This window comes from Ixodes scapularis, unplaced genomic scaffold (assembly GCF_016920785.2).
Source record: "Ixodes scapularis isolate PalLabHiFi unplaced genomic scaffold, ASM1692078v2 PGA_scaffold13__105_contigs__length_92229423, whole genome shotgun sequence".
NCBI classification, from domain to species: domain Eukaryota; kingdom Metazoa; phylum Arthropoda; class Arachnida; order Ixodida; family Ixodidae; genus Ixodes; species Ixodes scapularis.
Genome location: NW_024609839.1, coordinates 40,413,586 through 40,439,868, shown reverse-complemented (window position 1 = coordinate 40,439,868; position 26,283 = coordinate 40,413,586). Strand labels below are relative to the sequence as shown.

General features: G+C 47.9%; 1 long non-coding RNA gene across 1 annotated transcript; it reads right to left on the bottom strand.

The window, feature by feature from the left end:
* Nucleotides 1-4,825: 4,825 nt before the first annotated feature.
* LOC121046300 lies at nt 4,826-23,606 on the bottom strand. The gene is made up of 3 exons (XR_006077659.1): nt 23,549-23,606; nt 16,117-16,162; nt 4,826-5,007 (listed from the first exon to the last, which is right to left on the bottom strand). It is a non-coding gene; the product is annotated as an uncharacterized LOC121046300 (long non-coding RNA).
* Nucleotides 23,607-26,283: the final 2,677 nt, after the last annotated feature.

Genomic DNA, 26,283 nt, shown 5'->3' with positions numbered 1-26,283 from the left:
AACGGCCGATACAATCTTTTTTTCGCATTTCCCCGCTCGCTGTCAAGGACAAGGGGGTTCGCTTCAACCAGCAAAACATGGCCGCCGACGCCTGTTTACTGAGCAGTCATGCCTGTCGCCATCTCACTCGCTGGCGTCACGGGCGATAATATCAGGCACAAAGGGGCACACCAACCGGCAGCATTATCCCCAAATACTCGAGCCTCGCGTAAATACATAGAGTGTAAACGCTGTCGCCATGTTATCGTAGTAAGACCGCCCCCCCCCTCCCCCAACGGGGGACTGCAGTACGCGACGGCGTACTAACACAACGGCGACGATATCGACATCGCGGGCTCCGAATTTTCCCATAGTTCTACTCCACGGGCATTTCTCGAAACGCTTGATATTGTGTACGCCCGCCTGGAAGGATTTCAGGCGCGTAGTTAAGATAAGGCGGTTCTCCGCGGCAAAAGAAAGCAATTTCACAAAAGCTTAAAAGCGGCGGCGACGCGTGTGCGGTGAACGCTTGTAGTTTTGGTGTAGACAGGGTGTGTGTGTTCTCGTTGTTGACACCAGCCGGCGATAAGGCACTGCAGGCGGTAGCTCAGTACAGCAAGGGCTAATCCGAGTGACCATCAACGTAACCCCACCGCCAACCCCTCGCGAACCGGTCGCCGACATGGCTCAGGCTGTGTCATGAACCACGTGGTAGAAGCTCGGGTGCTTTCATATCAGCGCGTGGAGGGACGACAGTGCGATTCCGGAAAGTCGTTTTCGAAGGCCGCTGACCACGATTTTTTGTCTGGAGACTTTCCCTCTTTCTTCCTTTGACGTGGATCAAGCTTTGCCGACAGCCTCAGTTGTGACCTCTCTTTTTAAATGTACGTTTGCAGTGAGTGAGCTCCTCAGCCTCGGACTTGTCACTTGTGCACCCAGTAGTTCTTTCACTTGGCAATTATATGCCATCAGTTGGGGTTTAATTTCTATTATTTATGTATACATTATGAAGACGTCCTGGAGCTCCGAACGAGTGTTTTGTGCAGATTACTTTTGCAAACACAAAAAGACTATACCAAAGCAGCGGAATTTTCGAAGTGTTGGCGAGTTGAACCTAAACTCGTTGAAGCAAATTCTTCCGCCTGACGGTTCCAACAAAGTGAGTGCGACGGACTACCTGTGCTACCATTGCTTCATGCACATCACTAAGGAGATCTCGATGCGAAGCTCAGAGCAGTGCCCTGACATATTTGTGCCAGCTGAAGAAGCAATTGAAGATCTAAATCGCGGCATACTACCTACAGATGTGTCGCCGCTAAGACAACCAAGCGTCGTAAGAAGTCGGGACAGGCCTGCCTATGTCAAGAGAAAGCAGACAGAACTGGAGCAGGTTGCTGTCAAGAATATACGCTCAAGGCTACGTATTGCGTACGACAGGGACGCACCATCGGGGCCGTCCGAACCAACATGCTCCACATGCACTGAGTGGGTGGACAACTTTCGGCAGGCCTTTGAAACCGCCACCTCTCTCCGGGAACGTTGTCAACTGCTTACACTCCTGCCGTCAACACTGACGAAGAATGAGGTTCAAAAGATGATTCCACAGGCCTCAATGTACCTCATCAGTAAATCCCGAAAACTCAAGGAAAAGCATGGCGTGTGGTAGGAGCCGGATACTTACATGAGGTGCAAGGTGAGCCCTGAGAACCTGTCTGCTGCCCTAGAGTACTTCACGAAAGACGAGCTACAATGTTCGCGCCAAAGTCCCAACCAGAAGGACGTCATCTCTGTCATGCTCAACGGAGAGAAAACGTTCGTGCCAAAGCGCTTCATGACACGCTCAATACGAGAGGCCTTCCGTATATACAAAGACAAGCATCCCGATTCCGGCGTTGGGCTAACGAAATTTTATTCGTTGCGCCCTAGATAGGTCCAATGTATTCCACACCAGGAAGTGTGCGTTTGTGTGCGCTGCGCCAATTATTATCTTTGTATTGCCGCTCTAGAGAACGTTACAGGCTCAACATTCAACACTGGTGAAATGAACTCGGCATTTCTGTGCGACCCAGCAACAGAACTATGCCTTCAAGGAGACTGTGATCACTGCCCAAAAGGCCAGTTTCTTACACTCCAGGAACTTGATATCCCGGAGGATGAAGAGATTGTGCTTGCAACATGGGAGCCCGGCGACCTCGTGAAAAAAACTTTGGAACCTGAGACTTTCCTAAAAGTCATCCAAGTGACGGTTGGAAGTTGGGTACTTCACAACCATATCCGGCAAACGCGAGGTAAAGCGATCTACGATGAAAAACAGTGCATGCAACGCGGGAGCATTGTCTTTCATTTTGACTTTGCTGAAAACTGGACCATCGGCTTCCTGACGAAGTGCAAGCATATCACTGGAAAAAAAAAAACAAGTTTCGATATTTACATGTGTAGTGACGACAAGAAAATCTACAAACAGCTTTGCCATCATCAGTGAGGACCTGTGTCACGACGCCGCTCACGCTCGCTTGGCTCTAGAAAAAGTGAAGGAGTGGGTTGAAGACAACGTTGCGGTATACTCGTACGTGACGTACGTAAGTGAAGGCGCCGCCAGTCATTTCAAGAATCGCTACCAGCTTCACCAATTTGCAAAGGACGATTGCCCACAAGCCCAGTGGTTATTTTCTGCATCTGGACATGGGAAAAATGCATGTGACGGAGTTGGCAGACTCGTGAAGCACCAGGCCACGCTGAACAACCTGAGAGAACGTTCAGTAAGCGCAATTCAGACGGCCAGGACAATGGTGAGCGTTCTATCAAAGAAACTGAAAGGCGTGCATCTTGTATATCTGGACGAAAATGAGGTTGTTCGGTATCGTGAACAAAAAAAAGAAGAGTGGCTGACGGTGCGCGCCTTCCCTGGCATTCAGTCTTGGCACGCGTGGCGGCTCAGCAAGTCATCAACAGAAGGGACCTGTGACGTATATGTAGCACGGACAGTCGGATCTGCTTGGAAGCAACTTTATTAAATGGGTACAGCGAGGAAAACCTTAGCGTAAAGTGCCGAATTTGATTTCCCAAGGACTGCTCATTTTGAATGCAGGGACATCTTATCTATCACATTTTTCTTCACGGGGTATTTAACCTACTGTTTTTGTTGGTGGTTACTAATAATTTTTATCTGATCACTATAAAAAAAATCCCGAAATGTTATCCTCGAGCAGGATAAAATATATCGGCTTGCCACGATTCATTCATACACCGAGAGCATCGAAGCTGCTCCAGTTAGGCACTATGGCATCCGTCACCTGAAATTGTTTGTAATCGTAAATACACAGCGAACCTAAATATCTTACTATTATATCTTTCTTTTTGTGTGTGGAAGTAAAGTTATTTATTTTACTCTAGATGTAAAATATACCGGAAGGTACAACTTCACACTGCATCATCTTTTCTCAAATCATTAGTCTCTAATATGATACCACTTTGTACGCTTATGTAAAATGCTGTATATAGTTTCTCCTCCCTTTTACTGTGTGACCGATCGCTCTTTTTATCAATGACCTCATCTGAATAAATGTATATAAAAGATTTGTGCAAGTTTCATGAAACTGGAACTCAGAGTCACTTCTTGTATAGGACACTGCTAAGTGTAGGCTTTGAAAAAGGACCCTACTTTGGGGAGTTGTTTCTTCTTTCACATTGCAATGATGCAACATGTTTTTAATAGAAATGAATGCCGAAATAGAGTATAACAGGGTACCCAAATTTAAAAAAAATCGAAGGTGGTGTTTTTTTTTATTCGCATTGGAATTTTTCTTTGTTTGATTTTTTTCCCATGTTTGCCTAAATATATTGTAACTATTGTGTCACTCAGATACCTTATTTATCTTTTCAATAATAGCCATATATTAGTAAAATAATGTCTGCAAGTTATGTAATAATGATTAAATTATTTCATGAGATACAGATTTCCAAAGTTTGCCATTTGTCGTTCGAGCAGGCATGTTTGGCAATTTTTAGAAAACTAAATAAATTTTTAATAAATATTATTACTTTATATTACAAGCAAGTTGTACCCATAGTTTGTTTGTAAAAAGTTTTAAAATTCTCCTAATTTTATTGTTTTAATTATTCACTTTCAAACTTGCCCCCTCCATCAGTGCGCGTTATTGCAACTGTCCACCTCTCCCTGCCTTACGATTTGTCTTGTCTCCAATTTTTTTTTTCTGGTCAAAACTAAGTGTGGATTCGTTTATACCAGACACTAGACAATGCCACATAAAAACATCAGTTGATTTAAAAATGCCGACCAGCCACCCTTTGGTCGATCTTATCTGAAATCACCATTCATCGAAATATTCTGGCGGGCTTGCACTATTTTTGGACACAACAAAAGCCTTCGGTACGATTGATCACTTAATATTACTGGATAAACTAAGTAACCTTGAATTTCAAGAACCGTTTTATAGATTACTTAAGGATCACTTGACCAACCGAACGCGGAGAATCAGAATTCGGGAAAGTGTGAGTGATGCCGTGGACATCATCTGCGGCGTCCCGCAGGGATCGGTGCTATAGAACCTATGCTTTTTTAACGCATACGTTAACGATCTAGCTCCGTGGCTCCTAGAATCCAAGTCGCGTGCGAGCATCCCGCCCCTTGTGAAACGCTGCGTGGACAGTTTGGGGGAAAGGTGCAGGATTTCTCTTTTAGGCGGTATTGGCGAAACCCTGAGCCCAGAACGAAACGCCTTTCTCCGACTACTTGCTGCAACGAGGTCACAGGATAGCTCCCCCAACGTCCACGAACGCAGTGACAGTCTGTTTTATGATAACCTATGGCGGCTACCTGCGACCATTGGCCTTGGCACGTCGTAGCGTCACGGAGACTCCAGGGTTCGAGCTGTTCCTCTCCTCTCGTCTGCTGCGCTCGGCAGTACAGGTACTTGGGCTCCGTCGTCGGCCGCCGTTCCCCGCACGCCGATGCCGGCCTGCAGCTGGTGCTGGGCCTCGGCTCGATGTGCCAGTTCTCCAGCTCGTCTGCATCCGGGAACCCCGTTGCACCCAGAGCCACTAAAAGCTACCCTCGACACTCGAGCCACCTTCTTGCCCAAAGGAAAGCTACGCCGGTTTTTTTCGGGCTACCCAAACAGGCTTTCGGAATAACCACGCTTCATCTTTTCCTGCATGTTATTTTGTTAATTAATAAATAATAATAAACCTCATCTATCTATCAACTATCTATTATACCTAAATTCGAAGTAGCCAAATGAGAAAAGGCGGAATGAAGGTGGTACCAAAAACAACCTTAACATTTTCCCGCACTCTCCGGTGGGATGACGTCACATGCTAGATAACTTGCAAGTCGAGCGGGTAGTCCGAACAACGCAGTATTTCGTGCGTAGTTTTTCGTGTTGCTAGCGTGAGCTCAACCGGCATTCGTTCCACACGACCCTCGGGAACAATCTGTAATGCCCCCATATTGCCCCGTATTACAACGTCTGATGTCACGTTTACAGCGCTGCCAGTGGAGCCTCTCAGCCTCCCAGAACAAAGGCATAACTTAAAGAGCGCCGTGAAAATAAAAACAAAAAAAAAGGTTATTTTCACTTGCCGTCTAAGTTACCCGTTTCGATGTGCATAATAATGCGCTGAACCAATTGTGTGTCCAATCGGTGACTATAAAATGTTTGCCTTCTTTAAGTAGCCGCGAGCTCTCTCTTCCTCTATTCAAAATCGGCCAGCAAGAAGCACAACGCGTGTCGCGCTTGTGACGTAAAGTGCTCCTGCGCGGCCTAGGGTACTGTAGTGGCGTGCATTGCCGCTTGGTGGCGTCAACGCGTAACAATCTCACCTATTAGTATTGTCTGAGGACTGTACGCCCTATGATATGCATAGCTTGCCCGTGACGCCATTCACGGCCATGCCGGTATTTCATGCCCCACAAACGTTCTGTTGAGTGTTTCATTTTCAAACCGTAGAAGTAGTAGCAGGGAGCACCAGTACGTAGAAATAACGGTCAGTACTCAGCAATTGCGACGCCTGCAAGCTATGTGTATAAAGTAAGGATGCATTGGGTGTCATATTTGAAAGGGAGGGGGTGAGTGGTATGGTTGGCACGGCAGAGGTCTTCGCATCCTTAGGTCAAGCTCATACCTAACCTCCGCAAAGACCAACGATCTTGATGCTGTGGAATGCACGTTGCGAAAGCACTGTGGAAAGTTTAACATAAACTTTAACATATTACTGCCACTTGTAAGACCTAAGTACAGGGTGTCACAAAAAAAATTACACTTTTTTTTTACCACAAAAATGAGCTAGGCATTACCTAACGCTCATTCTCCGCCCAAAAGTAGCGCTAGAGGTCACAACCAGATGCCAAAGTTTCAGCCCGATCCGATACCTTATTCAAAAGTTATGTGATTTTCTGAGAACTTCAATGAGAAAATGGAGCCTATATTTGCCCGTTCTCAGTTTCTGGTACCATAGAGCCCCATGTATTCAAAAACTCCGTCGGCCGCCATTTCCCATTGAAGTTTTCAGAAAATCACTTTCAACTTTTGAATAGGGTATCGGATGGGGCTGAAACTTTGGCATCTGGTTGTGACCTCTAGCGCCACCTTCGGGCGGAGAATAAGCGCTCGGCGATGCCCCATTGAATTTTGCGGTAACAAAAACACTGTAAATTATTTTTTGTGGCACCCTGTACACTCGAACGCACAAGGAACTTATTTGTTGCAGCGTAATTTCAAGAATAAAAACGATATATATATATACTTTTTTTCCATGTTTTGTTTGCAAAATGGGACGACATAGGTCGGGGCTCGCAGGGTTGGCATAGTCCCACGAGTGACGACACTTCAATGCGGCTCGTAGACTGGACCTGTAGCGCCAAAGCGCGAGACTTAGAGCGGTGGCGCCAAAGCGCACGACTTACAGCGGTGGCGCCAAAGCGCGAAACTCAGAGCAGTGACTGACGCAACGTCGTTGTGTGCTCTAAGTGCGGCCTTTAGGGTACGATGAAATCTTTGCCACCACCCGACGGATCCATCTACATGCTCACTTGCATAGACAGATTCACCCGCTGGCCAGAAGTTTTCCCTATCGCAGACATCCGCGCGGAAACCATTGCGAAGACAATCGTCAGTGGTTGGATTTCACGACTTGGAGTTCCGTCATCTATTTCCACCGACAGAGGCGCACAATTCGAATCTCGTTTGTTTAACGAGATCATGACTCTTATCGGATCCTCCCGAATTCGAACAACAGCGTACCATCCCGCTGCTAACGGCCTGGTGGGAAGATTTCATCGTACCCTAAAGGCCGCACTTAAGAGCACACAACGACCCGAACAACTGAAGCACACTTCTTCCCATCGTGCTTCTAGGCCTCCGCACAACACTCAAGCCAGACTTGGGATGCACTGCCGCAGACCTAGTCTACGGGCAGTCACTTCGCCTCCCAGGAGAAATGTTCGTGACGTCTCCCACTTCTACTGCGCCCGATCCTTTCAGCTATGCCACCCAGTTTCGAGAAGTTATGCGGAACCTGCGTGCCACACCAACAAGGCAGCACGACCGTCATCCGACGTACGTATTCGACGAGTTAACCTCGGCCGCACACGTTTTCTTGCGTCGAGATGCAGTCCGGAAGCCTCTGCAACAACCTTACGATGGCCCTTTCAAGGTCCTCGAAAGGCGCGACAAGTACTTCGTTCTGGATTTGAACGGGCGGCATGACACCATCTGCGTCGACCGCCTGAAGCCTGCTCGCATTGAACTACCGTCCGCATCCAGCCTACACCCTCTACATTGGCCGCCTTCATGCCAGCCGACGGCGCCATCCTTACAAGCCACCGAGCAGCAGCATCATCGCTCCGTCTCTTGGGCACAACATCGCCCTATACTCCGTTTCAAACATAGCGTGCAATGTAGTCAAAGCTAGCGCGCCGATTCGCACAGCCGACCGCGACTACGTTCGCTCCACAAAATAGTGCGGCCCCTGAAAAAAAAAAAAAAAAAGTCGAAAAGTGTACATCTTTGGAGCTAGTAACTAATATTGGCGTTATGATTTCGAGGGAACACCAATTCTTTTTCAATAAAAAGGATAATATAATGTAAACTACTCCAAATTATTTTCCGTTTTCGTTCGTGCGGCACTCGCACTCGCTTCGGGTTTTCGGGTTGTGCGGCTGCCCCTGCCTCGCCGGTTTCGTGAAGATGGCGTCTTACGCGGGAAGCTTTCTTTTCCTGCTCGGATATTTTCGAAGATTCGTTGTGTGAAGATCTCGCAAAAGTGCAAGCAGGTGATCGCCAACGTGTACGCGAGTTCAAAAACGTGTTTCCCGGAGAAGTCGGTCCGTGAGGTCCTGGAGACGGTCAGTAACGACACCGGAGTGTCTGGCAAGGTGGCGTCCCCGAAGCGAAGACCTCGCAACCTGAAAGTTCCGAGCACGCGGACAGTGTTGTGAACTGCCACCTGTTATTTCTGGTGTTGAAATCGGCCTTATGGCTTCAAAGTGAAACAAGCCTCAAGAAGGAACTGTGTCGGTGATGAATCGTGCCTACGGCTCCGTCTGCTTGCGGGACCTTACAGCAGGCGGTGCCCGTGATTGCATTCCGAAGTGTCTGGGTTCTTCTGCCTGCGGGACCGTAACCATGGTCGGCTCCGTCTGCCTGAGGCACCTTAACCTTGGTCGGCTAAGTAAACGACGCACATGCCCGTGCCTGTATTCCGAGGCCCCTGCTTTCCTCGAAAAGGAAACAACACTCGATCCTGATCTCGAGTGCCGTGTGTTGTGTACGCGTCTATTGTGAATCACTCCCGGTTCATGTGGGCGCCGGCACCAGAGCACCGAGATACTGCCGTCTGGATGACTTCTTTCATACACCGGCGAGTATTCCGACTCTGAAGGAAACTTCCATGAAGTCACATGACGTGAGGGAATGCCAAGCCGTCTGAACAATGGCAGTGCGGTCCCCTAATCGCAATATTCGTTATATAAAGGACCGTCCACCACACTCTCAAGGTACTCTCTGATTTTCACGCTACCATGTAAATAAACGGCTTTAAATAGAGACGCCCTGGATCTCGACCGTTCTTCCGTTTTGACGAGGCCGGCGCAAGTTCGAGCGGAACACCAGCCCCTAGTCTACCTTCTTATAAATAAAAATCAACAAGAAAAGAGGAATTGAAATATGCACTTCCGCAATACGCACAATCTTGCACAAAAAATCGGTCGAAAAAAAAAAAAAAAAAAAAAAAAAAACCTTTGCGCTTTAAGTGGATTCGAACCACCGCCATCGAGATGTCGGCATCGCCGGAGCAGCGCCTTGTACCGCTCGTCCACGAAATCTCGCGGAGTAACACAATTTTGTGTGTTTTTTCATGCGCACTACTTCCGTAGCTTTCCCAGCGTTGCACGCGATGTTTGAAACGGAGTATAGCGACTCCTCTAGGGGGGGAGCCCTTGTAGCGCCAAAGCGCGAGACTTAGAGCGGTGGCGCCAAAGCGCAAGACTTAACAGCGGTGGCGCCAAAGCGCGATACTCAGAACAGTGACTCACGCAACGTCAGCAGCTAATGACGTATCAAGCGCGCGGCACGAGCAGCACCGACGGCACCGAGCTCCGGGTTCGAAGAGAACAGCACGAGCCTGGTTCGACGATGTAGCAGGGCGGTCTCAGAGGAGCCCCTTTTTATGTTCTTTTCAGTTTTTGTGTGGTGATAAAGATAAGTTTGTTGATTTGCATTGACGGACGTCTTTCCTGACCCCCACAGACCCGATCATTGCGTGAGTAGTCAATTTGGGCTCGTGATAGCGTTCCGGTAGTGCTTGTCTCCAGTCGCTGCAATAACGACAATAGCCGAAACCTAACAACTTCCGGAACTCGGCGCGTGTTCTACGCTATGTCAATCAGAGCGCCTGGCTATGATAAACACTGGTGGAATATAATAGGCTCCAGATCACGTGCCTCCTTGTTCTAGCTCCGAGTTGAGGGTTGAACACTGCTCGCTTTTCTTTAATATTTTTGTTTCTGAGATTGCCATTATGTGTTTGTATCAGACTTGTACACGTTACTGAAAAAAAGTAACTGATTACAATTACAATTACTACACTCAAAAAAGTAACCGATTACCGTTACTGATTACTGCCTCCCAGAAGTAATTGAACAATTACTGCAAAGTAATTGATTACTTTTCAAGTTACTTTCACGTTACTTCTTATTGCGATGACAGAAATACACAAATACACAGTAAAATATTGCGTACACAATTTTGTTTCGTTATTGTTCCCTTTTTTGTTTTCAGACCCGGACCTTGTCGTGTAGCTGACGCGTCGACCTAAGGAACAAAGCCCCCTAAAAAGTCAATAGCGAGTTCCCGCTTCCCGTCGACTTTATCAGCAATCTGCAACGAGATCCGGAACTCCCAAGCCAAGGCTGGTGGCGCGCTTGTAGAAGAGCGTGGCTCAAAAGAAAAAAAGGATTTGCCGACTAATCCTAGTTTTATTTTTTTTAGATGTTAAGAAAATGTCAATCATCTTTGCTCCATGGCTGAGTGACTATGTTGATTTTTGTGAGAAAAAAAAAATTGTGGAATGAAAAATGTAATTGGTAATTGTGTAATTGATTTTGTAATTGATTACAGAAAAAAAGTAATTGAATTACTCCGAGCGTTACAGCTTGACAAATGTAATTGAAGCGTTACAAAATTACACTTAACTGTAATTGATTACAAGTAATCGATTACTTGTAACGCGTTACGTACAAGTCTGGTTTGTATAAACGATTGCTAGCGGGGCATCTGGCCGCCGCCATGCTTCTGCACGTGCGGGCAACCACATGCAATGGCAAGCCTGTGAAAGCCACGTTCACGCGCACGCTTCGCGTGCTGATACCCATGGGGCACCAGTCGAGGCGCTAAGCTTGCAATTGTCTATAGTAACAAAAACGAAAAAATTCAGTTTCAATTTCAACATAACGCGGTGTATTGAGTGAGTCTTTTATAGCTTCAATTGACACTCGTTCCGTTTTTTCTGACGGGAAGCTACGATCCGATGAGGCCAATCAAGCAGCATCAAAGATGCATCGTCGCGGCGCTCTTTGGGAGCCTTCCATCGCCGCCTAAGCCTAAAGCCTCTCTATGCGTGGCTTGCATTGACTTCGCATCAGCCGCCATTGCTCCGTGCCACGCTCCTCTGCCCCTGCCATCTGCAGCCTGCCTTTGCCACCTTCGGATTCGTGCTTCTCCCAAGCCTTGCCGAGAACAACAAATTCGATGGTGTCAATTATGTGCCGGAGAACCAACAGGAGTAGGAGCAAGGCACGAAGTAATTGCGGCTGGTACGGTGGCTAATGACGTCACGTGCAAGAAACCTACTTACACTGAAAGTAGCGCCATTGATTGACACTACGACACACTCTCACCCTCTAGAAATATTGTCCTCTTCAAAGTTCCCCTTGCCACTACCACTGATTGACCGAGCGTCCGTCCGGTTTCGGTTCGCCACTTTCGTCCGCCGCCTCCCATTCTCCGGCGGCGTGCATACGACTCTCCTACGTCACGCCGCGGTGGTGGCGCGGCGGGCGCACTTCCGGTCTGGAGCGGTGGGCAGAAGTTGCCGTGCGAGACATGCGTTCCTGCGTTCCTTTGGAAGAAACCAGACAAAAAACCTGCTGTCTCGTCAAAATGCTGCGATGGGGGCTGTACCAAGAGAGTCTGGAAAGGTTTGAAAATCAATTTTTATGTGTTTCTGCCCCCCCCCCCCCCCCCCCCCCCCCCCCCGTTCGTCCGAGAACGTGGATAGTAGCCGTGAAAAGGGCAAACCAGACGCGCTGTCGAACTACGATTGCTTGTGCGGGCAACACTTTGTGGTCGCCAGATGTATTTACTTTGTTCCAACAGTTCCAACATGAACGAGAGAAAACAGCCAAGTTGCCCGGACCACCCGCGGGTTCAGCGCGTCTTCAAATTCACACGGCCGCCTGATCGTTCGAACTTTCGTCTGCTCTTTCAAACTTGTCTGCTTTTTGTCGATTGCTCGTTCATACAAAAGCGGCCCGTAGACCAAACTTTGACCCGGTGATGGCAATAAGAAGTAATTGCAGGCCTCAAAAGACTTATGTAGGCTCGGTGTAAACAGTAGATACAAGATGTTGATCATTGGTACCGGTGGCCATCACCGACTTGTTACACGCTTCTGATTTTATGTATCGACGTCGATCATCGCCGCTACCTTCTACACTTTTGCAGCACGAGCGACGTCGCGACCGAAAATAGCTAGAAGAATCTCATCATGGTTTTGGCGTCCATTCTGCGGCGTTCATGCGAATGAATCGCCGCACGTCAAATTATTTACGCCAAGTTTAGCGGCGTAACACATGCCTCGCACGGTGACTTCTGCGATCAAAGTGGTAAGACATTGCGATGAGGACGTAGAATCGACAATTCCAACCTCGAAAAAGACTACGCAGACTCACACAGACGCCGACAACGTGACATTCCAATGGTTTGTTGACACGGGACGCGGTGCTTCTTGCCCGTACTCCATTGCGCATGCGTTCGAACCGTCTGCTCTTTCAAACTTGTCTGCTTTTTGTCGTCAGCTCGTTCAAACGACAGCGGCCTGTAAACCAAACGTTGACCCAGTAATTGCGAGGAGAACTAAGTGCAGGCCTCAAAACACTTTTGAAGGGTTGTTGGTTTGTTGGTTGTTTGAAGGTTTGTTGTAAGTGTAAACAGATACAACAAGATGTTGATCATTGTTACTAGTGGCCATCACCGACTTGTAATCCCCGATTCTACTTGCGGTTTTCAGTATCGACGTCCACCATCTCAGCTATACGGCCCACGCTTTTGCAGCCCGAGCGACGTCGCGACTGAAAATAGCGAGCAGAATCTCATCGTGAGAGTCAGGCTTTAGCGCCCATTCTGCGGCATCAACGTGAAATGAATCGCCGCACGTCACATTATTCACGCAAAGTTTTGCCTCGTTAATATTGCTGAACCTGCTCAAGTAGTCAGATATTGTTAGGAGGACGTAGAATCAACAATTCCAACGCGAAAAAGAGCAAGGGGACTCCCACCGACGCCGACAACAACGCAATTCAATGGTTTGTTTATGGGCGACGGCGGGCTTCTTGCCCACCATCCGCCGCGCATGTGCGGCGCCGGTGGCGTCCGCTAGGGGCGCTCCGGTTTGTTTGTAAGCATGAGTTGGTGTAAACATACTACGTTGCCAGACGCCCATCGAAGCTTTTTTTTTTTTTGTATATATAGGTAGAGCGCATGTCACGTGTTTTGCTTCTAGAAAGGACATCAAAATGCCACTATAATATGGCGCTACAAAATCACTCGTGCGTGTTTACAAACCGATCATTCACGTTTTTCATTTCGTCGTCACTTCGGTGTGGCAGAAACAGAGGCACAAGCAGTGATGATACTTGATGTCGACTGTTTTAGAAACGAGCCACTCGGCGACACCGAAACTACGGTGTGCTCCGTTCGCAACGTAAGATCACGGCCTCGGCTCCCCTGTCTGCTGAAGAGAAAATGAGGGCAATCTTTCTCATAGTTGAATTTGACTGTATGAATGTGTGTAAACGGAAAGATTGCATCTGAACACAGATCCGAGCAGACGCAGAGCCGAAGCCTGGACAAGACTCGCGTGCCTGCTCCCAGACCCGAATCAATGGAAAGACATACCCAGTAGCAAAAACGCGTCAAGGTACACCAGCAACTGTTTTCATAACGAAAACGCGGAATCTTCGAGTCAAAATTGCGCAGGAAACAGCGATCTAGCGAGGGTTTCCCAGCAGTCACCTGCCACGGCGCCCGACGGATGGGAAGAGGAGGAAAGAGAAAGATTCTGCTTGGGAGAAGAGCGTGTTGGTTTTGGTCATGGATGAAGAAAGAATAAAACAATTAAAACAGGGACAACACAACCACATCTTTCATTGTGATCGTCACATCGTCACATCGTGAAAGATGTGGTTGTGTTGTCCCTGTTTTAATTGTTTTATTCTTTCTTCATCCATGAGAAAGATTCTCGAGGGAAGGAGGGCAAGGCGATACCCTCAATTTAGACCGTTTTATCGTGGGTAGCGCCATTTTGAGAGAGAGCGAGAGAGTAGAGGGGAAACGGCTGCCGTAGCTTTCCCCATTGCTGGTGCGTAAGGAAGATAAAAAGCCCCGTATGAGAGGCTTCACCGGTGTTGGGTGCATGCATTGCCCGAACTTCGTTCGCGCTTTCTTCTCTGTTTTAAACTCTGAAACCTACTTAGAGGCACGGGCTTGCATGACGACAATCCCCCGGTCATCGGGACACCATTGCTAGATCAAAGGGTGCACGAATACCGACAGAAAGCGTGGAATACTGTCTGAGGACCTATGTAGCTTGCACGGAACCCGGCAAGTGCGGCTGCAATGTCTTTAAGCTCCATCGCTTTCTACAAGAACTCGATCTCCGGCGGCAGTGGGTTGCGTCCGTGAACCGAAAATACTTTTCTCCGACTACATTCTCGACTGTGCTCGTAAATGGAGCGCGCACCGAACACTGTACCGCCGATGAATATTGGGTACGCTCGCAAGGTGCGTGCAAGTTTTCTCGTGATAACTGCTGTTTCAGCTTGCAACGTTTTGTAACCGAATTTATCTTCATAATATAATAATTGAAGTGAAGACAATGACTCCATTTTATCATTTACAACACTTAGTTCAAGGCTCAGTTCCGCCACCGGGTGTGGCTGGAAATTGTAGAAAAATTAGTTCTATCGCGTTTCCTGAATTGCGATCTTCTTCGCGATACCAGAGAGCCGTGAACCTATTTTGACCTTCACAACGCAACTAGACTCTTTTTATTTTCAAAATTAATACATGATGCAGCTGGAAAGAAACCTTCAATTTTTGTTGCTGAAAGTTGAAACATGCTCATGCCTCGATTTCGAAACGTTGAATCATTGATCGAAAAAGTTGGAAAGGACAGTTGGTTGTTCGATCTTTTAAAGGAGCGATGCAACAATTTTTAAACTTTGCGCAAATACAGCTTAAAACAGATCCCTAACGTTAATGACCTCTGAAACACGCGTTCGTTTTTCACCCCACGCAATAGAAGTCCCAGAAAAAAATTTAAGAAAAACGAGCAGCGTTCACCCCCTCATCTCGCAGCCAGAACAAGCGTCCACGTGATCTGGAGCCGATTATATGCCGCCAGTGTTGATCATAGCCACGCGCTGGGGTTGGCAAAGCGCAGGACACGCGCTGAGTTCCAGACGTTGTTATGGCTCGGCTGTTGTCGTCGTTGCAGCGATTGGACACGGGTCACAACCCGAATGTTTCTCGAGCTAGCAATTGTCACGAGCCCAAGTCGAGTGCCCACGCAATGCTCGAGGCCCAATCTATGAAGCGCATTCAAATATCGTCACTTGGGTGTACTGCGATCCCCACGTTACGTCATCAAATTTCGCAAAGGAGAGATTGAATAAAAATGATCGCTTTTGTCCTTGAAATTACTCCGCAACAAAGGAGTTTCTTGGCCAATGTCGTTGCGTGTGAGTATCCTTGAGTCCCAGGTGTGCCAGTAAGCTCGTGTAGAGAGGAAAACATTCCAATTGAATATCCTTGCACCGCTCCTTTAATGGTGCTGGGCAACGGGGCTGGATCCACGTTTATCTGTCAGGGAATAAAGACGCTATTTGCGGCACTACGTTGAACCAAGTGAGCATTAAATGATCACTCAATATACTAGTTGCTACCTCCGGAGTTTGTTTATCTGACTCCATCAAAGCCACGCCCCACTCCGTACGTCTATTGGGGGCCCTTCGGCTGTTTTCGCGCACCTTCACTTTGTTTAGCTTGAATGCTTTCCTAAAAACCTTAATAATAACGGCGGAAGGATCTCTGTTACCGACAATGTGAAAGGCCTTTTGCCGAGGCAGCTTATGCTGTGGTCTTAAGCAGAGATTGGACAGTGGCATTTTATTTTTAGGGAGAGCAAAGAACGAATGGTCATTTATTTCTCACACTAAGCAATGTGAGCCTGGCCAAGGCGAATCAAGCACAGCCGCCTGTAACTGCCTCGTCGAACGGGTCTTTTACATTGGTGGAGATTGTGCGGATATTTGCTTTTCGCTTTATGGAAACCACTCACCTAGGCTGCTTCGCACAAGGCCATTGGGTGGACCTTCTTGGTGTTCCTGTAACAAGAAAGACAATATTTCTCTTGAACTTTTTTGTTTAAATAGTTGCTGCACAGTTACAAAAACACTAACCTCAACGCTTCTAGGAAGATCCGTTTAGAGACTTTCTTAAAACTTTCTGGACAATATGGTGGTCTGGATGTGTCCCTTGCTCCTTTGAAGGTAACTTGGTGAGAAAGTATGCAGTCTGGTATTCGTATTACGAACCCTGTATTGCATGGCGGCGTGCGCGAAATAGAGGGGGCGCTTTTATAGCTATCATCATCATCGTTTGTGACGTCATAGGTAGGGCAGGCTGGGACAGGCCGCGCAGATCTTGGATCTCTCGGCTCGTCAGCTCCCTTCATGCGGTGTTTAGGTAAGGCACTGCAATGACTGTTTCACGCGTTATGTTCATTTGGTGAAGCAATATTTCTAGTAGGTCATTTTACCAAAGCTCAAAACTGTGGCACGCGTTGTCGCGCTAACAAACACTTTTGGCGCTGATGGGTCGAAACGCTGGGGGATGGTGGTGTGCTGTTCTCTACCCCAGTACAAAAAGCTAGATAGTAAAAATGAATTATCCAGCGCTTTACCCTACTACAACATCTACCACGCCGAAGAGGGGGTATTTTTTATTTTATTTCAGAGAAGGTAAAACTGAGAAAAAAATTATCATCAAAATACAAGTAGGAAAGTGAAATTAGAGAATCTCTCGCGTGTGTAATAAACACCTTAGTAAAAGCGACTTCGAGTATCCTGTTGGTTGATGTGTTATGTGAGTGCTGGTTTCTTAGCTCCAAGTTGCTTCCTGTTTTTTTTTTCTTGTGTAAACAAGTAAACAAGTATTTCCTCAAAATAACTGGCAGGAAAAAGCAGTGCCTGGCTTCCGGAGTCGTTGAAACTAAATCACTTATATACCTGGTGAATGCGAAATGTGCGAGACCTTTACGCCATCGAAATCTTAAATTTAGTAAGTCTGTGACACTTCACCGACCCAAAAAGGAAGGTATACACCTGCTATGAATTACTGCCGTTTGCATGTTTAGTTTTGCGGACCCAAATGCACATAATGTATGATGCGCTTTTCAAAGAGCGAATTAAAATGTGTACACAATTCTTAGCAAGCCTTCAGAACAAACATAACAAATTAATAAATCACCTGAATTTGCCGGCCATGTTCGACAAGTTAAGAAATTATAAACAATTCAGCTTTTTTTTTTTTTTTTTTTTTTTTGAGCAGAAGTGGCGATGTGACAAACCTCTTTGCCACGGATCCGATGCGGGATGATCTAAGCGTAAGTTTCTGACGAGCCTCTGCTAGAGGCTCGTCAGCAAGTGCCGAGTCACGCTTAGATAGAAGCGTCGGTATCGGTAAGCTCATTGTAGCTAAAACAAGTGTGCGGCGCTTTGCAGGACTAGGGCGCCTTTGTGGCGACGTCGGTGTAGTCGTAGCCACCTGCCAAGGCGGTTTCTCAGACGAGAAGAAGCCGACACGAGATGGAAGCGGCAAGCACTATCGGGAATCAGATATCTCTCCCCGGCCTGCCTCCCTTTGAGAAACAAAGAGAGCCGCCAGGACGGAGAGACGCGTTGCGAGGAGGACCGGAAAGGAGGATATCGTCGGGGAAGAGAAAGAAGAAAGGGACCCCGACGAGTCGAACCCAGATGCTGTCCGTCCGGCACAGGTGTGGGGACCACGATCGGTCCTCCCGTTCAAGTTGCAAATAAAATATAGTTAGAGTTTACAAGCACATTTTCCTGGTCCTTTCTCTCCGCTTTGGGACGACCCGAACTCTACAGTGGTGACCCGGTTTTGCAAAACAACCTTACGCAACAGCCTCAAGCCCAGTCATGCCGGACACTGACCCCACGCCATCCGGCAGCATCTCGGCAGTCGCCCTCAAGCTGCCTGCCTTCTGGCCCGCGGACCCGCAGCTGTGGTTCGTCCAGGTTGAGTCGCAATTTGCGACTCGTCGGATCACAGCGGACATGACGAAATTCCACCACGTCGTATCCAGCCTCTCCCCAGCCATCGCCACGGAGGTGCGAGACCTGCTGATCACACCGCCAGCAGAAGACGCCTACAACACACTAAAGGCACAGCTCATTCGCCGGACCAGCGCCTCGGAAGAAAAGCGTCTCCAGCAGTTGCTTACTGCCGAGGAACTGGGCGACCGGACGCCTACGCAGCTGCTGCGTCGAATGGAGCAGCTCCTCGGGGACAAGGCGTCTACCATCGACGCCTCGCTCCTCCGCGAGCTATTCCTGCAGCGGCTGCCAAGCAACGTGCGGATGGTGCTCGCATCGGCAGGTGACATCGGCCTTGCCAAGATTGCTGAGCTCGCGGACAAAATCATGGAGGTCGCGGCGCCATCACCCAACATCTGAGCAGTCCATGCCCGCGGCATTCCGGACGAGGTACGTGAACTTCGAGCTGAAGTCTCTCGCCTCGCTGACATGGTGGCGCAAATGCAACCTCTCCGCGGCCGCAGCACGTCACGCGGACGCCCTCGACGACAATCTCGCTCATCGTCCCGCGCGGACTCCGGCGACTGTTGGTACCATCAACGGTTTGGTGCTTCAGCTCGCAAGTGCGAGCCTCCATGCTCGAAGTCGGAAAACGCCAGGGCAGAGCACTAACGGTGGCAAGTGCTCCCGTCGCTCAGGACAGCCGCCGATCATTGTTTTTTGTGGCGGACCGCACCACTGGCGTACGTTTCCTCGTGGACACCGGAGCAGAAGTTAGTGTCGTCCCTGCAAGCGCACAAGATCGCCAGCACCCCAGTACGTCGCAGCTCCGGGCCGTCAACAACACGGTCATCCCGACGTACGGTGAGCAGTCACTGACTCTCGACCTCGGACTACGGCGGACTTTACGTTGGGTGTTTGTATCTGCGGCTATCCCGCACGCCATTATCGGAGCTGATTTCCTGACGCGCTTCGGGCTACTGGTGGACCTCAAGGGGAGACGTCTTCGAGACGAAGCGACAAGTCTTACCATACAAGGCATCCCGTCGTCCCTGCAATCCATCAGCCCCACGTTCGCGGTACCGGCTGAGGAGTCGCCGTACGCCAAGCTGCTCGTCGAGTTCCCGGAGCTGACGCGTGTTGGACCCGACGAGCGCCCCATCAAACACACCGTGACGCACCACATCGAGACGTCAGGCGCTCCGGTTCACGCGCGTCCACGCCGATTGCCACCGGACAAGCTACGTGCCGCCAAGCAACAGTTCGAGCACATGCTGGGAATCGTCCGCCAGTCGGAGAGCTCCTGGTCCTCGCCCCTGCACATGGTCCCCAAGTCCACACCCGGGGACTGGCGCCCGTGTGGAGACTACAGAGCCCTCAACCGGATCACATCCGAAGACCGGTACCCGATCCCGCATATTCATGATTTTACAGCATCGCTCGACGGCAGTACCATCTTCTCCAAGATCGACCTGGTACGTGCATACCACCAAATACCGGTCGAGCCCTCGGACATTTCGAAGACGGCAGTAACAACGCCCTTCGGTCTCTTCGAGTTCGTGCGTATTCGAGTTCGTGCGAGTTCGTGCGTGAGTACTGTGGCGACGTCGGTGTAGTCGTAGCCACATGCCAAGGCGGTTTCTCAGACGAGAAAAAGCCGACAAGAGATGGAAGCGGCAAGCACTATCGGGAATCAGATATCTCTCCCCGGCCTGCCTCCCTTTGAGAAACAAGGAGAGCCGCCAGGACGGAGAGACAGGTGTTGGAGAGACGCGTTGCGAGGAGGACCGGAAAGGAGGATATCGTCGGGGAAGAGAAAGAAGAAAGGGACCCCGACGAGTCGAGCCCAGATGCTGCCCGTCCGGCACAGGTGTGGGGACCACGATCGGTCCTCCCGTTCAAGTTGCAAATAAAATATAGTTAGAGTTTACAAGCACATTCTCCTGGTCCTTTCTCTCCGCTTTGGGACGACCCGAACTGTACACCTTCATGTGCGCTTCGGGTAGAGTGATGCCAAGTGCCTATTTCCCTTTCCCACACCCTCTTCCACCGTCATTTTGTTCCTCTCATTGTCTCCCCGTGCGCCGGAAAGTGGCCTTTGTATCCATCGGTCCTCCCATCCGAGAGGGAAAATGCTAATCCTCCCTCCATGGGTTCCACAACGCTGCTCCAAACTTGTGAGATGAGGTGCTTGTTTCCGGGAGGATTATAAGCCCCACGGATTATCGCCAAGAACCAAGTGGCTGCTGGTTTGTCGGCGAGTGGTATTACAAAGGGTAGCCTCACCCCAATGATGGGCAGTATTTCAAATACTTTGTGTATTTTGCATTTGTATTTAATTACAAGTTGGGTAATGTATTTGACGTGTGTATTTAAATACTAAAACGTGGGTATTTCAAATACAATTGTAATTAAACACAATTTTGTGGGCGAAAATACATCCCTCAAATTTATTGTCACGACTCAATTTGCTCGTTCTAAGATCTGTCCAAAGCAGGAATAAAACTACGTTCTGCACCGAATGCAGTGTCTCTCAATCAAGCACAACCGTTTAAGGGGTATCCACACGAAGGAGAATTCCGCGGACGGATGTCGTGACGTCAACATCCCGGGAAACCCCGTCCCCGGCTCCGCCGCGTGCACCTGCGGAGCTTTCGTGCTGACAGCACGTAGCCTCCGCGCCTCCGCCACGGAGGAGAACGGCGGCGCGAGGACAGCGAGGCGTCAAAAAGGGATGACGTATGTCTCACGTGATGCGCGCTCCGCGGAGGAAAGGGGCGCATTTCTCCTTCGTGTGGATACCCCATTAGCGACTTTGTGATTACGGTGCTAGTAGGGCAAGAATAGTGACGAAATCGACGTTCACAGGCAGACTGGCTAAATAAGTGCCAATGACAACTTGTGATGCTTTCAAGCTTGATTTCAATCCATACTTTTGCCTGGAGCATTCTAAATGCGCGGGTCGTCCAGATTTTCGTAACTGGTGCGAGTTGCAACAATAAAAAATTCTCTAGCTAGTGATGCGCGTCTTGGTCGTCTAGGTTCTCTGTAGCTCTATACCAAAATGTAATCGACAAAAAAGCTGCTTGAAGCTCTGTACTTTTTTCACCTAATACGTCCAAGCTGATTACTTTTTTTGTGATTATATTTCTATTACGTTACTAGAGCCTCGCACAGAAACTCCCGAGTGTGTGATGCAAAATTAAAATGAGATACCCAGAAACCCGTTGCAGGTGCCCTGAAGTCGCTGACGCAAATTTTGAGGAATGTATTTGGAAAAGTATTTGGAGGAGACCAAATATATTTGGTGGTATTTGTATCTTGTACTTAAATGCTTTTTTTGGAAATGTAATTAGATTTGTAATTAAATCCATTTTTGACGGACTATTTTGTATTTGTATTTCGATACATATTTGCAAGTATTTTGCCCATCCCTGCATCACCCTCGCAAAGCGCACATGAAGGCCCCTATGCAGGACAACTAAAAGCGCGTGCGCAGCCAAGAATACAGCACGTGATTTACTCTCGTGACTGCAAAACTTTTTCCCACAGCAGCCTCCACAGATCCAAGAAAGCAAGAATCAGAGAGGTTGTTAATAGCCTTGGCGCATGCTACGCTAGCTGTATTCTAAAGCTTCAGGCTTGTTTTTGAACATTTCAAAGTTTTTTGTACCATAAAAAAGCAACCTTGAGGTGCTGTTATACATCAAAACGATCACTCACAAAGACGCTATACACGTTTCTATAATAAATAAACCGTTTCAGTCGGCATAAATGCCAACTAACACAGCCACTCCTTGCTTTGGCATAGCGCGTCGTCTGCTCGAATCCTACCAGCTCAGTCACAGGAGGGCGCCTGCAAGGTGGCGCCACGAAAACATCTCATCGCCAACAGGAGCTCGTAGAGTCGCGATGCCATTAAAACTTCATGCAAAAAACAAACAAACGAACAAAAACAAAACAATACAGGTACGCATGGTGAAGTTTCTCAACGCTTGTTTCCGCATTTATAAATAAAGCAGTAATAACCTAAGAGAACATATTTTGTCTTTTGAGTCTAACTTTAGCTCTGTACGCGAAATTGGTGGAAGCTAAGGCGCAGTGAGCCAGGGTGAATATTTAAACCTGTCTTGGCTCGCGCGAGCCAAGACACCGTCCGTCTTAGGCCGAGCCCCCTCGAGCAGGCCCATACTTGTATCATGTCTCGCGTTAGGAAAGCGGATGGCGTCCGCGTTAAACTTCTCGCTGTGTTTTGTCGCACTTGGTATGTAACACAAACACGCAGTAATTATCGTTCTTTGTAATGCGAGAGCTCCGCTCGTAACGCTATTGGCAATACGCGATGTCGACAAAAATAAGGTCCTTACACGCAGTTGGGTTCGAATACGTTTCACTGCGTCGAGTGAGCAACAAGCGGCGTACGAAGAACGAATGACCCGGTTATTCGTAGCCGCAACGCGCTTCAACGGCCTCAAACCAGAAAGAGCCGCTACAGCTCACCGCGCCTCTACGCTCATAGAGACTATAGATTCTACCGAAACCGACGGTTGACCGTTGACGTCACCTTAAGGCGGTAAAGCCGAGCGTCAGTTTCGGTAGCTCGATTTATTATATACGAAATATTACGCTTCACAGAACTGCATAAAAGTATTAATCATATTGCCAAGTCCCTCTAAAGAGTCTGAAAATGCCTCTCTCTAGAAAAGTTCAATATCGTCTTTATGGCCCCTTTAAGTAAACTAAATGTATACGCTCCCCTTGTGGAGCAAAGTGTCGCGATGGTCTCAAAATTTCAACTCCAAATATTGCGGGAAAAGCGACCGTCACTCTTGCAGGAGACGCGACGGACGCGACGACATGAGGTTACAGTACCCCGCGCGTGCAGCGCCTTGCGTCTCCCTAGTCCTTCGGAAACACAGGGGCACTGCGTCCTCGGTTCTTGTGTGTCGCCTGCTTGTTGTAAACGGTGGCTTTTTAAAACAGCGCTTGCGTCATGCAATCTTATACGTATAAGTAGCAGACACAATGGCCGATGGTTCAAAAAGCCCCCCCCCCCCCCCCCCCCCCCCTCTTGTCAAACTTTAGTGTGAAGTCTACATTTCACGAACTCATAGCAAACGATATGTCCCGCCCCAAACCCGGAGCTCCCCAAAGTCCCTTCGCCGCGAGCGCTGTACTCTGAAACGAAAAAGCTGATACCCTGGCTCCGGAATTTAGTATTCTAGCTTAGAGTAAGCTTATTGGTATTCAAAGCGCCACCTGCCCGTAGCATCTATGCAACTTCCATAACGTTCCCTGCTCTTCTTGGATGCCAAATTGTCAATAGAGAGACCATACAATGAATGGCGACGATCGCAACTCAAAACTATGACGCTTCGCGAAAATAACTGAGACCGGGCATTTCGAGAGCTGGGTATCAGAGTTGTTGCTTACGCAGTCTTCATTTGGGTGTCCCTTGTGGTCGCACTCCTGGCTCCCGGCGAAGGCTCTAAGCCTGCGGCCAGGTAGGAAGATATGAGCGACGGGTATTCCCTGACATAAATGAGCACTAAGAATGCTCTTGCTACTTAGAAGCATTTTAGGTCAGCTCGCTACAGGTACGCTCGATGTTGCAATAAAGCAAAGCGAAATTTGTGACATTAATGTGACGGCAAAGCGTATTTTGGCGGGGGTAATCCATAGCATTTGAGCTATACATCAAAGAAAGCAGCAAATACAATTGACGATTGCTTCACTGCGAGGAGAGCGTGCGCCGCCACCCCACAACACTCCGAAAATGACAAGGGGACTGGGGACGACGAAGATATAAGGCTCACCTTCTAACCGGATGATCTAGGTCAATGTTCAAACCATTCATACGAAATGCGTCCACTTACAAAAAAAATCCTAACCTAACGTCACCTAAAGCAAACCCACCTAACCTAACCTAAGCCTAATATAACCTATCCTAACCTCATCTAACCTAACGTAAACCTAACCTAACTCTAATGCAACTTAACCTAAGCTAACCTAACCTAACGTAACGTAACCTAACCTAACCTAAACCTAACCTACTTAATTTAACCTAAGCCAAATATAACCAATCCTAACCTTATCTAACCTAACGTAAACCTAACCTAGCACTAATGTAACTTAACCTAACCTAACCGAACCTAACCCTAAGGTAACCTAACCTAACCCTAATGTAACTTAACCTAAGCTAACCGAACCTAACCCTAACGTAACCTAACCTAACCTAAAGCTAACCTAAGAAAAAAAGGGTCGCGCGAACGTATCCATTCAACGAGACCGTTGGTCGTAGGCAGCGAGTGACGAACGCCTCGCTAGGCCTTCCCACCGACTTGAGCGATTGCTGAAGTTGGGATTGTTGTCGTTGCTTCCGGAATTTGTGAATCGAGCAGCCTTCACCGATAATTGCATTTTCGAGTGCGCATTTCTTTTCGTTTCCTGGTTGAAGTCGGGAAGCGCACGAACAGCACGTGGAACTGTGCTCGTTGGTCTCCACGGCGATGATTTCAAGCGGTGTTGTCGGCTATGAAGCTATCATAGGATTCTATCGTAACTTACATACAACTTCCGATTGTATCGCTTGGCGTATACATTTTTTTTTTAGGTTTCGTTTTGTGCACGTTTTACGTGATAGCAAAACCTAGTACACTTAGCGAACAGTTTATGCTGCAACGCCCTAAAGCACGCAACGAACGCATAGCAGAGCGGATGAAATACCTGGCCTCGTCACGTGATACTGGTCACTACGTCATCATCGAGCGATCGCAGCGCATTAATGGGTCCCGCTCGGGGCTAAAAGGAATGTTCCGCGCGCTTCCTCTCATTTAAGTGACGATAAGGAATTATCCCCAGTGATAGAAATGCATTAAACTGTAATGGCGATCAGAGCATAGATCTTCCAGCGCTCGAAGCGCTGAATCGCTCTAGCGAATTGCTCGTAGGAGTAATTAAACTCCAGTATTTAATTTACTCTCAACAAAGTACTAACCGAGTTCCGCAGTGAAGTGTAATTGCAAGTTACTAATAGATGTAATCAAATCACAGCATTTCAATTACTTCAAATCAGGGATGGGCAGTATTTAAAATACAAGTATTTGAAATACGTATTTCAAATAATTTGTGTATTTTGCATTTGTATTTAATCACAATTAGGAAATGTATTTGAGGCGTGTACTAAAACGTGGGTATTTCAAATACAATTGTAATTAAATACAATTTTGTGGGCAAAAATACATCCCTCAAATTTATTGTCACTGTCCAGAGCAGGAAGAAAACTACGTTCTGCACTGAATGCAGTGTCTCTCAATCAAGCACAAGCGTTTAGTGCCTTTGTGGTTACGGTGCTAGTCCAGGGCAAGAATAGTGACGAAATCGACGTTCACAGGCAGACTGGCTAAATAAGTGCCTGTGATAATTTGTGAATCTTTCCAGCCTGATTTCCTTCCATTTATTGGCCTGGAACATTCTAAATGCGCGGGTCGTCTAGATTTTCGTAACTGGTGCGAGTTGCAACAATAAAAATTCTCTAGCTAGTGCTGCGCGTCTTGGTCGTCTCGGTTCATTGTTGGTCCTATACCAAAATGTAATCGACAAAAAAAATTGCTTGAAGCTCTGCACTTTTTTCACCTATTACGTTAAAGCTGATTACATTCTTCTTGTGATTATATTTCTATTACGTTCCTGGAGCCTCGCACACTAACTCCGAGTGTGCGATGCAAGATTAAAATGAGATAACCAGAAACCCGTTGCAGGTGCCCTGAAGTTGCTGACGCAAATTTTGAGGAATGTATTTAGAAAAGTATTTGGAGGAAACCAAATACATTTGGTTGTATTTGTATCTTTTACTTAAATGCTTTTTAGGAAATGTAATTAAATTTTGTAATTAAATACATTTTTGACGAACTATTTTGTATTTGTATTTCGATACATATTTGCTTGTATTTATCCCATCCCTGCTTCAAATAAAGCACTAGCCAAGCCCAGTCCAAGTGTGGCAGCAATCTGTCCGAGGAATCTCTTACATCTCAATGACCCTGTGCTGCTTGAGCAGCTCGTCGTAGTACTGACGTCGCTGAAGGGGCGTCATGTCGACCACTTCTCTGAAGAACGGCCGCACCCTCGACATCAGCGGCACGTAGCCCGGCCGCCCCGGAACAATC